This window comes from Kogia breviceps, chromosome 17, assembly GCF_026419965.1.
Source record: "Kogia breviceps isolate mKogBre1 chromosome 17, mKogBre1 haplotype 1, whole genome shotgun sequence".
In the NCBI taxonomy this organism is placed as follows: Eukaryota; Metazoa; Chordata; class Mammalia; order Artiodactyla; family Physeteridae; genus Kogia; species Kogia breviceps.
Window position 1 is genome coordinate 67,485,548 of NC_081326.1, and position 12,741 is coordinate 67,498,288.

A 12,741-nucleotide genomic window follows, 5' to 3' on the forward strand; every position below is an offset into this window, starting at 1 on the left:
CCGTGGCTTCTCTTGTTGCGGAGCACGGGCTCTGCATGTGCGGGCTTCAGTAGTTGTGGCTCGCGGGCTCTAGAGCGCAGGCTCAGTAGTTGTGGCGCACGGGCTTAGTTGCTCCACGCCATGTGGGATCTTCCCGGACCAGGGCTCGAACCCGTGTCCCCTGCATCGGCAGGCAGATCCCTAACCACTGCGCCACCAGGGAAGTCCCAGTGTGCTTTGCTTTAACCTAACTTTTCTACCTGAATGGATGCTTCCACTGTCTTTTTTCCCTATAGTGTTTGCATAGATGCCGTGTCACCCTTTTTTTATACATCTTGCTCGTCCCCAGCCCGACTGGCTCTGTCCAAACCCTCTATCTGCACAAAGACGGCGGGGTAGTAAGCGTTTCTTTCTTCCCCACCACCAGAACTGAGACCTGTTTCTCTGCTGCTGCAAATTATTGTTTGGAGCCTGTTCCTACTGGCTACGGTCATAGCATGAAAAAGGAAAGGACTCCCCTGGGCTCTGAGGAGTCCTGGATGGCTGGCCTGGGCTCTGTCCTGTCTTGTATGGATTGGCTAAATGCCCCGGGCTTGGGTTCCCTCACCTCAGCAGAGGCATTTGCCTCTCTCTCCGCACAGAACACGTCTCTGCGTCTTCAGAGAGGTCAGTGTGGGGGTGGGGGCGGGGCTCAGGGGGTCTTAGCTTCCTTGAGAGCGTTCACCTGGCTTCCCTGGGGGAGAAGAGGTGAGTCAGCACCTGGGCAAGACACTCCGTCGCTGAGGCCCAGCTGCAGGCGTGGCTATCACTTTTCATTAATACAGCCCTGCTTCCCCCAAACACTTGCTTGTGGTCAGTGTTGCCCCTCTTCCCAGAAGCCATGCCCAGACTTGCCCTCCTCCAGTCCATTTTCTCCCCTCCCCACAACGTCTCAGCCAAGCAGACGAGGGGGAAAAGGTTTATTTTTAAAAACTCTCGGGACTTCCCTGGCGGTCCAGTGGTTAAGAATCTGCCTTCCAATGCAGGGGACGCGGGTTCGATCCCTGGTCGGGGAACTAAGATCCCACATGCTGCGGAGCAACTAAGCCCGTGCGCCACAACTAGAGAGCCCACATGCTGCAACTACAGGGCCCACGTGCTCTGAAGCCTGCACACCACAACTAGAGAGAAGCCCATGTGCCTCAACAAAGATCCCGCGTGCCGCAACTAAGACCAGATGCAGCCAAAAATAAATAAATATTAAAAACAAAACAAAACTCTGGCCTTGGGTTAAGAGCTTGTAAAGTGGTGCACGGCACTTCAGCCTCCTCCTGTTCCCCCAGAAGATCTTGTCTGACTCACGTTTTCTGTTTTCTCCTGTGTTGAAATGTCCTTGGATTTTGTTTGTTTGTTTGTTAATGATCGTGATAATTAACTCTGGGTGCTTAACATTTCCTCTTTTCTCTTTCCATCCAGCAAAAAGACAACAAAAGGATACATTCTAGAGGTCTCTCCTGTCACTAGTGGGGCACAGAAGTGGCCAGAGAGCCCTTTTTTCATGGAAAGTTCCAGTTCATCCCCCAGACAGCCTGCACCGCTCTCCTCACCTTCTCTCCGAGCTGGGAGTTGTGAGCGAGGTCTTTCCCAATTGACTTCCTTCTCCCAGTGCTTCTGTAGCAGGCAGGAGACTAGAAGATTCTTCCTGGGGCCCTGGCACAAGAGAAAAACCTACTGGGACTTCCCTGGTGGTCCACTGGTTAAGACCCCCATGCTCCCCATGCAGGGGACCCCGGTTGGATCCCTGGTCAGGGAACTAGATCCCGCATGCCGCAACTAAAGATGCCGCAACAAAGATCCCGCACGTGGCAGTGAAGATCCTGCGTGCCCCAACTAAGGCCCAGCGCAGCCGAATAAATAAACACATATATACATATGAAAGAAAAAAAGACCTACTGATATTTGTGCCTAACACAAACACATGAAAATGAGCCCATACCAAAACATTTTGAGGGCATTTCAGAACATGTGGGACGAAGTGAAAATCCAGGGGGAGAAACAGGTTATTTACAAAAGATCTTACATGAGAATGACTTTAAAATACAACCACACAGCAAACTAGAGGCAATGGAGCAATGTCTTCCTAAATTTTGATGGAAAATTATTTCCAGTCTGGAAGTCTATATCATGTTTGAAGGTAGAATAAGGGCATTTTCAAACAAAGTTTTTTAAAACAATGACTGCCCACGTTCCCTTTTCCAGAAAGATGTAAGAGGATGTGATACACCAAAGTGAAAGAGAGAAACATGAGGAAGACGCTGGCTACTGAGAAAGGAGATTTAGTGCGGAAGAGAGACAGGGGGATTCCCAGGATGACACTCAGTGCCGGGCCAGAGGACAAAAAGCCCTGACCTGAACAGACAGGAAGGCTCCTGGAGAGATTTCTCCAGGAAGATGAAATTGATTAAAAAAAAAAAATACCTTGAATCTGAACATAATAGGAAGAGATTTAATCATTTGGCAGAGTTTGGATTTAATTAGATATAAATACACAGAAAATAGGAAAAAAAGGCAAAGAAGAAAATGCGGATGAGAAACTATCAAAATCCTACAGGAAAGGAAAAATAATTAGTTTACTAATAGCTGAGTAGAGTTTGCAGACTCACAATAATATTAAAGAACAAAGAGAATTATAACTCTGTTGAGAGTATATGAGGGACGGGACTTGTGTGTGGTGTAGAGGAAGAGGGGGCCCTAAACCCTCAGCTTCCCTGGTGTAAGTCCATGGATAACGCCTGCAACTCAGAAAGCTTCTTATTTAATCGATGACACATACAAAAGGCCACGTCTTGTATTATGTAATACATGTGGGCTCTGGACGATGTGCCCTAATGGAGAAGTCAGCCCCTCACTTCCCTCCCCCCCCCGCCCCCTTGTATTCATTTATATGAAGTATCTAGAATAGGCAAATCCGTAAAGTCCATCAATGGTTGGGGTGATACAAATGTTCTAGGATTGACTGCAGTGGAGGCTCCACAATGCTGTGAATATACTAAAAAGCCACTGAGGTGTACATTTCCAATGTGTGGATTGCATGGTGTCAACACAGTCCTTTAAGAAAGAGAGAGAACAGAGGCAGCTACCAAGACAAGCAACAAAAAGAGTTCAAAGCCATGCCTCTGGGGAGAAACCACGGAGGAGATGGGGCTGATGGGGAACGGGAGAGTCTGAGGTTTAAAAAAAAGAACTTGGGCACAATTTGATTCTTTAAACCACGTGAATGTGTAACTTTGATTAAAGAAAGAAAAGCAGAGCATAAATATTAGCGTACGTCTAACCGCCCTTGTTGAAAGCTGGAGAATCACCTCCATGGGTCAGGGTCAAGATAGGGTCAGAGGGAGGGGTGGGAGGGGTGGGAGACCCCGCCCCCCAGGGGCCAAGACCGCGGGCGGGGGAGGGGCTGGAAACCCCGTGGCCTGGGCAGGGGTCCTAGAGAGTTCCTGCGTGGGGCGCAGCGTGCGGCCCACGCCACGGCTCGCGGGGACAGCCGGCCCGGAGCCTCAGGTAGGGACTGGGTGGGGCGGCGGGTGGGAGGCCGGACCCGGGTCCTGGGGGCGCGGCGGGGTTCAGCGCGAGGGCGCCCCACAGCGGCCCCGCGGGGGAGGTCAGGCCCGGCTCCCCCCGCCCTCTCCCCGAGCTTCCCTCCCTTCTCGGGACCGCTCTCCTTTGGAGAGCGTCTCTCTCTCTGTCTCTCCCTGAGGCTGAACCCCCGATCAGGGTGGCGCGTGCCCCAGGCTGTCCCCCCAGGGTCCTCTCCACGGCCCCACCCTGAATTCCTCACCGTCTCCTGGAGGGCCCGACGGCGACTCCTCCCCGCGCTCGTGCGACGTGCCTCCGGCGCCCCCTGCAGGCCCGACGCAGGAACGTCTGCGGGCCGCTGCTTTGCCTCCTGCTGCTTCCCGCACCCCGGCCACGTGGTCACCTTCCTCCGTAAAAACATTAAAATGACCATTTAAGACTGTACTGGCCCACTCTCAACCATACGTTAAATTTCTCTTTGGCCTTAAGTGTATTGGTATACAGATGACTATTCTAACAGTAAGTATTATGACATTCTCTTCGAGCTACAAGTTTTTCTTTCTTCTGATTTTAAATAAATTAAAACATTTTTGTGGGCCCTGGGCACCATGCCTAATGGAGAAGTCAGCCCCTCACTTCCCCCCACCCCCCTTCCCCCCGTCAGGGGACAACTCTGTCCCCTCGGGCTGGAGCCCATGGTCGCGCACCCTCTGGATACAAGCTCTTCAAGTCTTCCCTTTCCACTCGGCTGTGCTCCCGGCTGCCCAGGCTCTCGTCCTACAGCACACGCACTGGTGTGCCGCGCCGCTGCCCTGCTCCCGAGCCCTCTGTGGCTTCCAGTGCCCTCCGAGGTAAGGTGCCCACTGCAAGGTCAAGTGCTACCAAAGGCTACGGACAAAACGCTACCGGAGTCCGGGGGAGGGAGGGGAGGGAGAGGATCGTCCTAGATGCATCTGCCCAGAAACCCAGTGGTGTGGGCGGGGAGAAGAGAGGACTGCCTGTTCCCTTCCTGTTTCACCCGCATCTCTTCTCCCCGTCTGTGCCTGGGCCAGCTAACCCGGGAAAAGGAGGCGGGGCCCGACCGCAGCGGGTAACAGCTTATTAACCTGGGCCAGCGCTTCTCTAGGTTCTTTACAAACAGCTCGTCGGTCCTGGTCACAGTCCCACAGAGGAGGTATTACTATAGATAATAATAATCTATACATATTTTATGTAAATATGCATAAAGTTCCACTTAACGGATGAGGAAACCAAGGCACAGAGTAACATTCCCAAGGGAACAGCTGTTCCAAAACCGAGGAGTCCCTGGTCCTTGAGTTTCTTGGGGTCCCGCGCAGGCAGGTGGGGGGGTGACTGGAGGGATGTTTCCGGGCGGTTGCCCACCTGTGATTTCCACCTCCAGGAGGGCCTAGCACCCAGCTGTGGGCAGGAGGAGCAGTCTTCCCAGGGCGCCCCACTCCTCACTCCGTTAGAAGCTCAGCCGGCTGGCAGCCTTCGCCGAGGCCCCCGCATCCACAGCCCTGGATGACACCGCTCTTCTTAGCCCTCAAGGAACACGTCATCCCTGTTCTCGAGGGGCACCAAGAGCTTGGTCAGAGAGCTGGGCAGGAAAGGCGAGCTGGTGCCCGTGGACGGCCTGGCCAGTGCCCTGCGCCTGCGCCCCTTCTGCCTGGTGAGGAAGAAGCACAGACGCCACCTGTGGCCTTGGGACGCCCCCCGCATCCCCACGGACTTCTCCCTCGTGCAGGCACTGGAGCCCGGCTCCCCCATCCCAAGTGCCTTCAGGTGGGGCTGGCAGGCAGCAGAGTCGGGACACTGCAGGGCAGCTCCAAACAAGATCCACGTGGGTGAGGAAGCGGACACCCTCCTCCCGGGCACGCAGAGCCCCCGGGCCAGCCTGGCCTGGAGCCACACAGCAGGCGCCCCGGCTAGCCGCGCCTTCCGTGCGGGCAAAGGACGAACCGTTTTCCTCCTCCTGTCCTGCCGTGTGCTAGCCATCTTCATAAGTTCCATCACCATAACGGCTAACAAGGATGGAGTGCTTGCTGTGTGTCACAGACCGTGGTGGCACGTCCTCAGTTAATCCTGACAACCACCCTTGGAGGGAGACCCTGTCATTCTTCCGTCCCTTTTGCAGATGGGGAAACTGAGGCTCCAGGAGTTAGGTGGCTTCTTGCCCACGGTCACACCCGGCGTGGGCGTGGAGGCCAAACTGGAGCCCGAGGCGGAGGCTTAGCCACACTCAACCCTGCCTCCCTGGCTTCAGCCTGGACCCCTCTCCCCGCAGAGGTGAGCCGAGCAGACCCATCCACGTCCGGGAGATGGTGGCACGAGCCGTGACGGGGGGCGTGGGCTTGGGCACCGGGCTGCAGGGGACCGTGACGCGGAGTGGCGTCTCTGCCCTGGCTGTGCAGACCCTCAGGGCCCCCCCCAACTCCTGGGAGACGCTGGTGGAGAAGAGGTGAGAGTCGGGGCACATCAGCCAGGCGGGCTGGGCTCTCCTCTCGGTGGGCACAGGTCCCCCGGGCTGGAGGGGAGCGTGGGGGGGCAGGAGAGAAGAGCCCAAGCCTCCTGCCAGCTCGAGGCCTCGAGTGAAGCCTTCGGAGGCATGGGCTGGGACGGGGGAGTCCACTATTAGCAGCAAACCCGGGGGCCCGGGGAGGAGAGAGTGGGCAGTGAGAGGGCCTCATGTTAGGGCAGAGATTCCAACCCCGATGTTTTTAAGGCCAGAAGAGGAAACAGAAATGCGGTAGCTGCCAGGTGTGAGGCGACAGGGCGTGGGGGGGACTCCAGCAAAGCGGGGACACACGCCTGAAGCTGGCAGCTGCGTCTCAGCTGCACCTGGTTATTGCCGGGCAGGAATTTGAGCTCAGGGGCACTGGTTTTTGAGAGAAGCTAGAAGTGGGGTTTTTTTGGTGAAATGTACCAGTTTTAATATTATCTCAAAATTTCTAAATGCCACGTGAGCCAAGTAACGTATGCCTTTTGCCCGACTGAGCTGGCAGAAAGCCCGGTGGTAGCCTCTGGGCTGGACATCTTGAACCCTGTGGAAGACAGATGTCTCAGAGTTCCGTCAGTTTCTCCCCTCTGCGACCACGCTCACCTGACCCTGAACTCTAGGCCGGAAGACAGGCCAGCCGCCCGCTGTACCCTCCTGCCGCCTGCAGCAGCACAGAGTCCAGGCTGCCTGCTTCGAAAGGCCCCTGAGCGGGGGAGCCCTGGAGAGCGGCCCCACCAGCTCTGCCTCTTCTCCTGCCCACAGCCCGCACCCCTGGCAGGAAACTGAGGACTCCGAGGCCCTCGTTCCTCAGGGAGCTGCAGAGCCGGAAGGAGAGGGAGAGCCTGTATGTGGTGACGAGGCCATGGAGGCTGCACAGGACGCCACGCTTCAGAGCCTCAGCCGAGGAGACGGCGCGGGGCAGCTAGCTGTCACTCCTCCGGCCCAGCCGTGTCCCGGGGGTGCTGAAAGCCAGCAAGAGGCCCACCCCTCCACGCTAACTCCTGCCAAAGAGCTGCCCCCCGGAGGCCGCCCCATCTAAACCAGGAGCGGAGTTCCTGGGCACTTGTGTCGTGGTTCTCAATGCTGCATTTTAGAATCCCCTGGAGAGGCGTCGTGTTGTTTTTTGATTTTTTTTTTTTTTAAATACCAGCACCCAGACACGCACACGCACGCGCACACACAATCTGTTTTAGCTGGTCTGGACTAGGACCCAGTTGCTGGTCTTTTAACTGTCCCAGGTGAGTCTCACCTGCTGCCGGGGAGTAGTATCACAGTGCAGGGGGGTTTGCACCCGCTTTGGAACTGGGCGCGTCTGGGTGCGAATCCCAGCTCCGCCCCTGGCGGGCTGGGTGGTCTTGGACAAGTCACTTGACCCTCTGAGTTTGACTTCTCTGGCCCATGAAGCTGGGCTGCAGAATCGGGGTGAGGATTAAGCGGCGACGTGGGAAAAGTGCCCGGACGTGCCGAGTGCAAGGACAGTCCGTTTTCCTTCCACCTGTCTTCAAGACCCGGGCCTGCTCCTCAGTGGCTCTGCTCTTTGGTCATTCAGCGTCCACGGACCGCCGGTCCCCACTGTGACGGGGGGAGGCTGGGCCGCCTGCTAGCATGCTAGGGCTCCGGGGCTCTCATCTCCCATACATCGAGCTGCACTCTCAGCATCAGCTCTGGGCCCCAGCTCTCGCCATCCCCGGGCGTGCAGGTGAGTACCGGTCAATAGCCCTTTCCCTGGGGGAGCGGGGCGATAACAGGGCCACCACTGGCCCCCATCAGGAGCCCCGGCTTCCCAGCAGCCCCCAACAGCTGCCCCTCTGTGCCTCGGTTTCCACCTGCCCAACGAGGGAGGACGATTTCGAGATAGCTTGGCGGCTGGCCAGCTGCAGGGCCCCAGGATTCCAGCTCAGCCTTTCCCAAAGCAAACACTCCAAACTCTAGACAATGCTTACTGAGGCAAAATAAAACTCATTTCTTTATGGTGGGACCTTGTAGAGCTTTTACCGCGCCAGTGTGTACTGCTTTGACCCCAGAGTGCCTTGGGTTTTTTGGAAATAGCTCCTGTGCGCCGTATTTGGCAGAATGCTGTTTGTGCTGTGCCTGAGGGTCCCCTGCCTTTGGATCTCCCGCCCCCCGCCAACCTGAGAAGGCCCTGGTCGTCAAGAGGGACCCTCGCAGTCTCCCCCCCCCACCATCCCCTTCTCCTGTCTGCCCCCGAGACCCCTTCCTGCAGGCCCTAGCATCCTGTGTGGACAGGACGTCCTGTTCTCCCTGCCTCTCTCCCAGCTCCAGGGTCAGAGCGCCACGGCCAAGGAGAAGACGGTGGCCATCCCACGGGGCACAGTCTTGGCCCACTGGGCGCTGCAGCTGGTGATGGAGGAGGATCGCTGGGGGTACGCGGAGGCTGGAGGAGCGGGAACAGCTGGGACGCCACTCTCCCTCCGGGAGGGCTGGGAGCGGGGCAGGGGCTGCGTCCAAGTGGGGGGCAGGAAGAGGGAGAGGGGGGCCGTTTCCTCACTGGCCTGAGCAAGCAGCCAGCCAGGCAGATACTGAAAGGATGTGCCCTTCCCAGAGGGCGGCCGAGGCCAGCTCTCAGGGAGGGCTTACAACCCAGCCCGTGCCCTGCTTGTCCCGGGGGGCCGGGGATGGGGGGCGCTGTGACTGGGGAAGGGTCGTGTTATCTAACTAGCACAGAGAACCACGTGGACCGGGGGTGGTCCTGCTCGTCCGGGGCCCGGGGACTCTTCTCTTTTCCCTGCCTGGTGCTCCCACGCAGCTGTGCTGTACCTGCCTGAAGGAAAGTTCTGGAGAGACAGCAGCGGAGGGGAGTGACCCCTGCCAGAGCCCAAGAACCCAGCCAGAAATCACTCCTTCTCCGAAGAATGCCCTGACCCCATCGTTGGGGTCCCTTCCCTCCCCATGCGCTCAGCCCGTGTCACTCGGGCAGGGAGGGCCGTGTGCTCTCTCCCCAGTGGGAAGGAGGTGAGCTGGAAAAACCAGGACCGGGCTGTGGGGAGAAGGATGCTGAGTGCAGGAGGCGCAGGCTGGCTCCAGCCTCCAGGCTCCAGCTCCAGTCTTGGTCTCCACACCCACGCAGCGGGGAGGCTGGGACTTTTCTCACCCGGTCCGGAGGATCAGTGACGGTGTCTGGACAGCGTTCGGTACCTGGAAGGCTGCTTCTCAAGAGGCAGTTTGTACTGTTAACGAGACAGGAGTGGGAAGGCAGGGGCGCCTGGCCACTGCGAGACCCGCCCGCCTGTGCCGCGGTGCTTAGAGCCTGAGAAGCCCTGTCTCAGCCGCCCCAGTGGGGCAACTGGCCGGAGGTGGGGCTCAGCCTGCGGGGTCTCAGGAGCAGACACACAGCAGGCCCTTGGGCAGAGAAGTGGCCTTTCTTTGAGCTGAAGCGTCAGCCCTGGGCAGGGCGGGAGAGCAGGGGAGAGGCGAGGGTAAGCCCTGTGGGTGGTACCTGCTATGTGTAGGTGCTCAGAAAATGCTCGCGGAAGGAAGCGGGGTGGGACGGGAAGGAGGGAGGAAGGCAGAGGTGAGCCCATCAAGGTGTGCTCTGCCTGACGCGGGAGCTTCCCCGGGCCAAGTCTGTGACCCCAGGACCTCCTGGTCAGGTTCAGGACACCGGGGCCCGACTGGCGCAGGGCAGGGACGCCTCTCCCCACAGGCACGGCCTTTGGCCGGGCCCCAGGTGAGGAGCCTGACTTCCGGGGCCTGCAGAGGCAGCCTGGGGCCCCCGTCGCAGGACCTGGCCACGCTGCCCCCAGAGCTGCGGGACCCACTGCTGGGCGCCCTCCAAGAGCTGCTCCAGGACGCTTGGGCACTGCGGGAGCTCGAGGACACAGCAAGGGGCTCAACGGCCAGACCTGGGCTGGGGGCCGGCATCCAGGACAGAGGGGGGTGGGCTAGGGGGTGGAGAGGCAGGGACGGGACATGCTATGGGTCTTGGGGAGCACACAACCTCAGAAGGCCTGGGGCGGCCGGGTGCTGGCCCGTACCAGCTGTCGCATCAGAACCTCCCTGAGCCTCTTTGTTCCCTGAAGCCCAAGCAGGGCCCCTGGTTCCGCACTGCTGGCAATGAACCCAGGCTCGTCCCAGCCTCACAGGCATCACGAAGGGCTGGGGACCCAGAGCGCGGGGACGGGGGCTTGGGTGGTCGGGTACGTGGCCGGAGGGGGACCCACAGCTGCCTCTCCCTGCTCCTTCTCGCTGCTCTCCTGCAGCTGGAACAGGCCCTGGACCCTGGGGTGCTGGGACAGCTGGGTGGCCCTGGGGCCTCCTCCTAAGCCTCCTCCGGGACCCCTCAGGCAGCCTGTCACCCTCAAAAGGCAGGGCCACCCTCTGCGTTCTTGGAGCGCTAGTAGGTAAGAGGGCTCCCGTGGGCTGGGGTCAGGAAGAAGAGAGCCTGGGGAAGGTGCTGTTCGTGGCTGGAGCCTCACGCCGGGGAGCAGGCTGGCCCGGTCCTCGTCCTGGTTCAGCCATGGGCAGCACTGGGCAGGCCTCGCCGCGCCCCGCTTGATAACCATCTTGCGTAGCCACCGGGGCCGGAAGGTGAGCTAATACACGCGAACGCCTTTTGCAAGCGGAGCCCGCCTTCCACCCTTAACGGGTTTCTAGGAAGACGGAGGCGGACGGGAGTAGTCTTACTGAAGACCACGCAGCACTTCCAAGGCAGGCACCGTTCCCACCTTCTGGAATCTTCTGGGGAAAGATGGCCCCAGAGACACCCGGTGGGGCTTCTCCCCAGCTCAGGGCTCCTGTATCCCAGCCCTTCCTGCCGGGGCTGCCAGGCCCGTGAGGAGAGTCACAGGTGCCACAGACCCTTGGTGGCCCTCGCCCCCCCCCACCCCGTCTCTCCACAGTGCTGAGTGACACCCAACGCTACCTGCTGGCCCAGTGCCTGGAGAGAGGGGTCCTGCCTCAGCGGCTGGAGCTGGTGAGAACCTGGGGAGGGGATGTGGGGAGGACATCCGGGGAAGCAGACCTGCAGAGCGTGCGCTAGGCTCTGACCTCCGTGCACCCAGACCTGAGCAGCCTCTGCTGGGTGGGCTACACCCGGGTTTATTCACGATGATGAAACACGCGGGTTTATTCACCGACGACGTTGGGCTCCTCCCTTGTGTCCGGCCCTCTGCTAGGACCCGAGAACACGGGTGGAAGAGGCAGCCCTGTCCCTCACAGGCTGCTCACGGGGATACCCCAACAGGTGATTACAGACAGCGCCTGATTTAGCTTGTGTAGGTGGCGGTGGGAACTCAGGGGTGTTTCCCAGAGCGGGGTCCCCTCCATGCAGTTCATGGATTCACAGATGAAGGCTAGGGGGTGGCCGTGCAGGCAGAACAGCGTATGCAAAGGCTGGGAGGCACTGACTGCAGGCAGCGCGGGATAGAGCATTTCGGGGGGCGCGTTACTTGCAACCACAGTTCTGCTGGGAGCAAGGCCCCAGGGCCGAGGCTTCGTTGTAGGGAGGGCGGGGGAACAGAGGCCCCGGGCTCCCACCCTCGGCGGAGGGGGTGTTCCACTGCTCCCGGCCTTGGGAGACCTATCTGTTCCCTCTGGGTGATTCCTTGCAGGTGGAGAGCATCTTAGAGCCAAACTTCAACCAGACGGCGGAGACAACCTCCTCCCTCCCACCGGAAGTGCTCTCGTCCCTGCAGAGTGAGGATATGGCCTCACCCGGAGCCCGATGGAGGGCTGCGAGCTGGAGCCGCAGGGCCCCGGCCGCCAACTCACCCGGGACCCTGGCATACGGTGCCGCAGCCGTCTGCACTCCACGTGTCCCTCGCAGGGCTGCGGCTGCTGGCCGCCCCCGGCCCTGCAGCCCTCCAGGCTGATGCCTGAGAAGGGTGCCACCCTCACTCCAGGGAGCTGTTGGCCTGGAGCCTCTGTGCAGGGCCAGGATGCAGGGGCCCCTCCGGCAGCCACAGGTGGCTGTGGGGCTCCCCGGGACTGGCTCACACACCCTCTTCTCTCCCTCACAGGATGGCCCCCAGACGTTAGTTGCCTGTTCACCTCTGGGGCGGGGGGCACCCGTTAGGCCAGGGTCCTACCTTGGATCAGGCTTCTTCCTGGAGAGGCAGTAGAGGCTGGTTCCAGTACAGCCTGGCCTCCATTCACTGCTCCACCACCGACAGCTGGGTAGCTCTGGGCACGTCCGGCCTTCTCCGTGCTTCCTCCTCTTGTAAAATTACCCCGTAAAGTGGGGTGAAAAGAATTCCTAGCTCACGGGATCGTGGCGAAGATTTTACAAGTTGTACATAAAGTGCTCAGAACAGTGCCTGGCTGTCAGCTAGTATTGCGCGATGTTGTTATTATTAATAATAGTATCACCGTTCTGGAAGAAGCTGCCAGACCTTTCTCCAGGTTAACAACGGACTTGGACAATCTCCCCTTAATTTCAGCTCCCTGCAGCTCTCCTTCAGCCTCAGTTTTCCCATTTGTAAAATGAGAGTGACGGATCTAACTGCTCAGTTGTCACCCAGCTGCACCGTTCAGGGATTCCACTACAGACTGGGGTGCAGGCCAAGGGCTGTGCATCTCTGTGTGAGCGGTGGGGGGTGTGGGCACGCACACGCGTGTGTAAGGGCGTGCACGGGGAGAGCCTGAGCACACATCACAGGCCAGAAGCAGCTCTCCCAACCCCCAGGTCCGTGCTCTTCCTAGCAGAGCACACCCAGACAGAAACAGACCTCAGTAGGACAGCGCTCAGA

General features: G+C 59.1%; 1 long non-coding RNA gene across 3 annotated transcripts in view; it reads right to left on the minus strand.

The window, feature by feature from the left end:
* LOC131743831 (uncharacterized) overlaps window positions 1–4,987 on the minus strand; it is a 97,685-nt gene extending 92,698 nt beyond the window's left edge. For 2 of the 3 annotated variants that reach the window (XR_010837570.1, XR_010837572.1), the window contains exons 1-3: window positions 4,242–4,540; window positions 3,797–3,937; window positions 1,566–1,668 (exon numbers count right to left, since the gene is read on the minus strand). This is a non-coding gene — a long non-coding RNA (uncharacterized lncRNA). Of the gene's footprint in view, window positions 1–1,565; window positions 1,669–3,796; window positions 3,942–4,241; window positions 4,541–4,917 lie in introns of those variants that run through there. The other variant, XR_010837571.1, reaches the window with a different exon arrangement.
* Window positions 4,988–12,741: the final 7,754 nt, after the last annotated feature.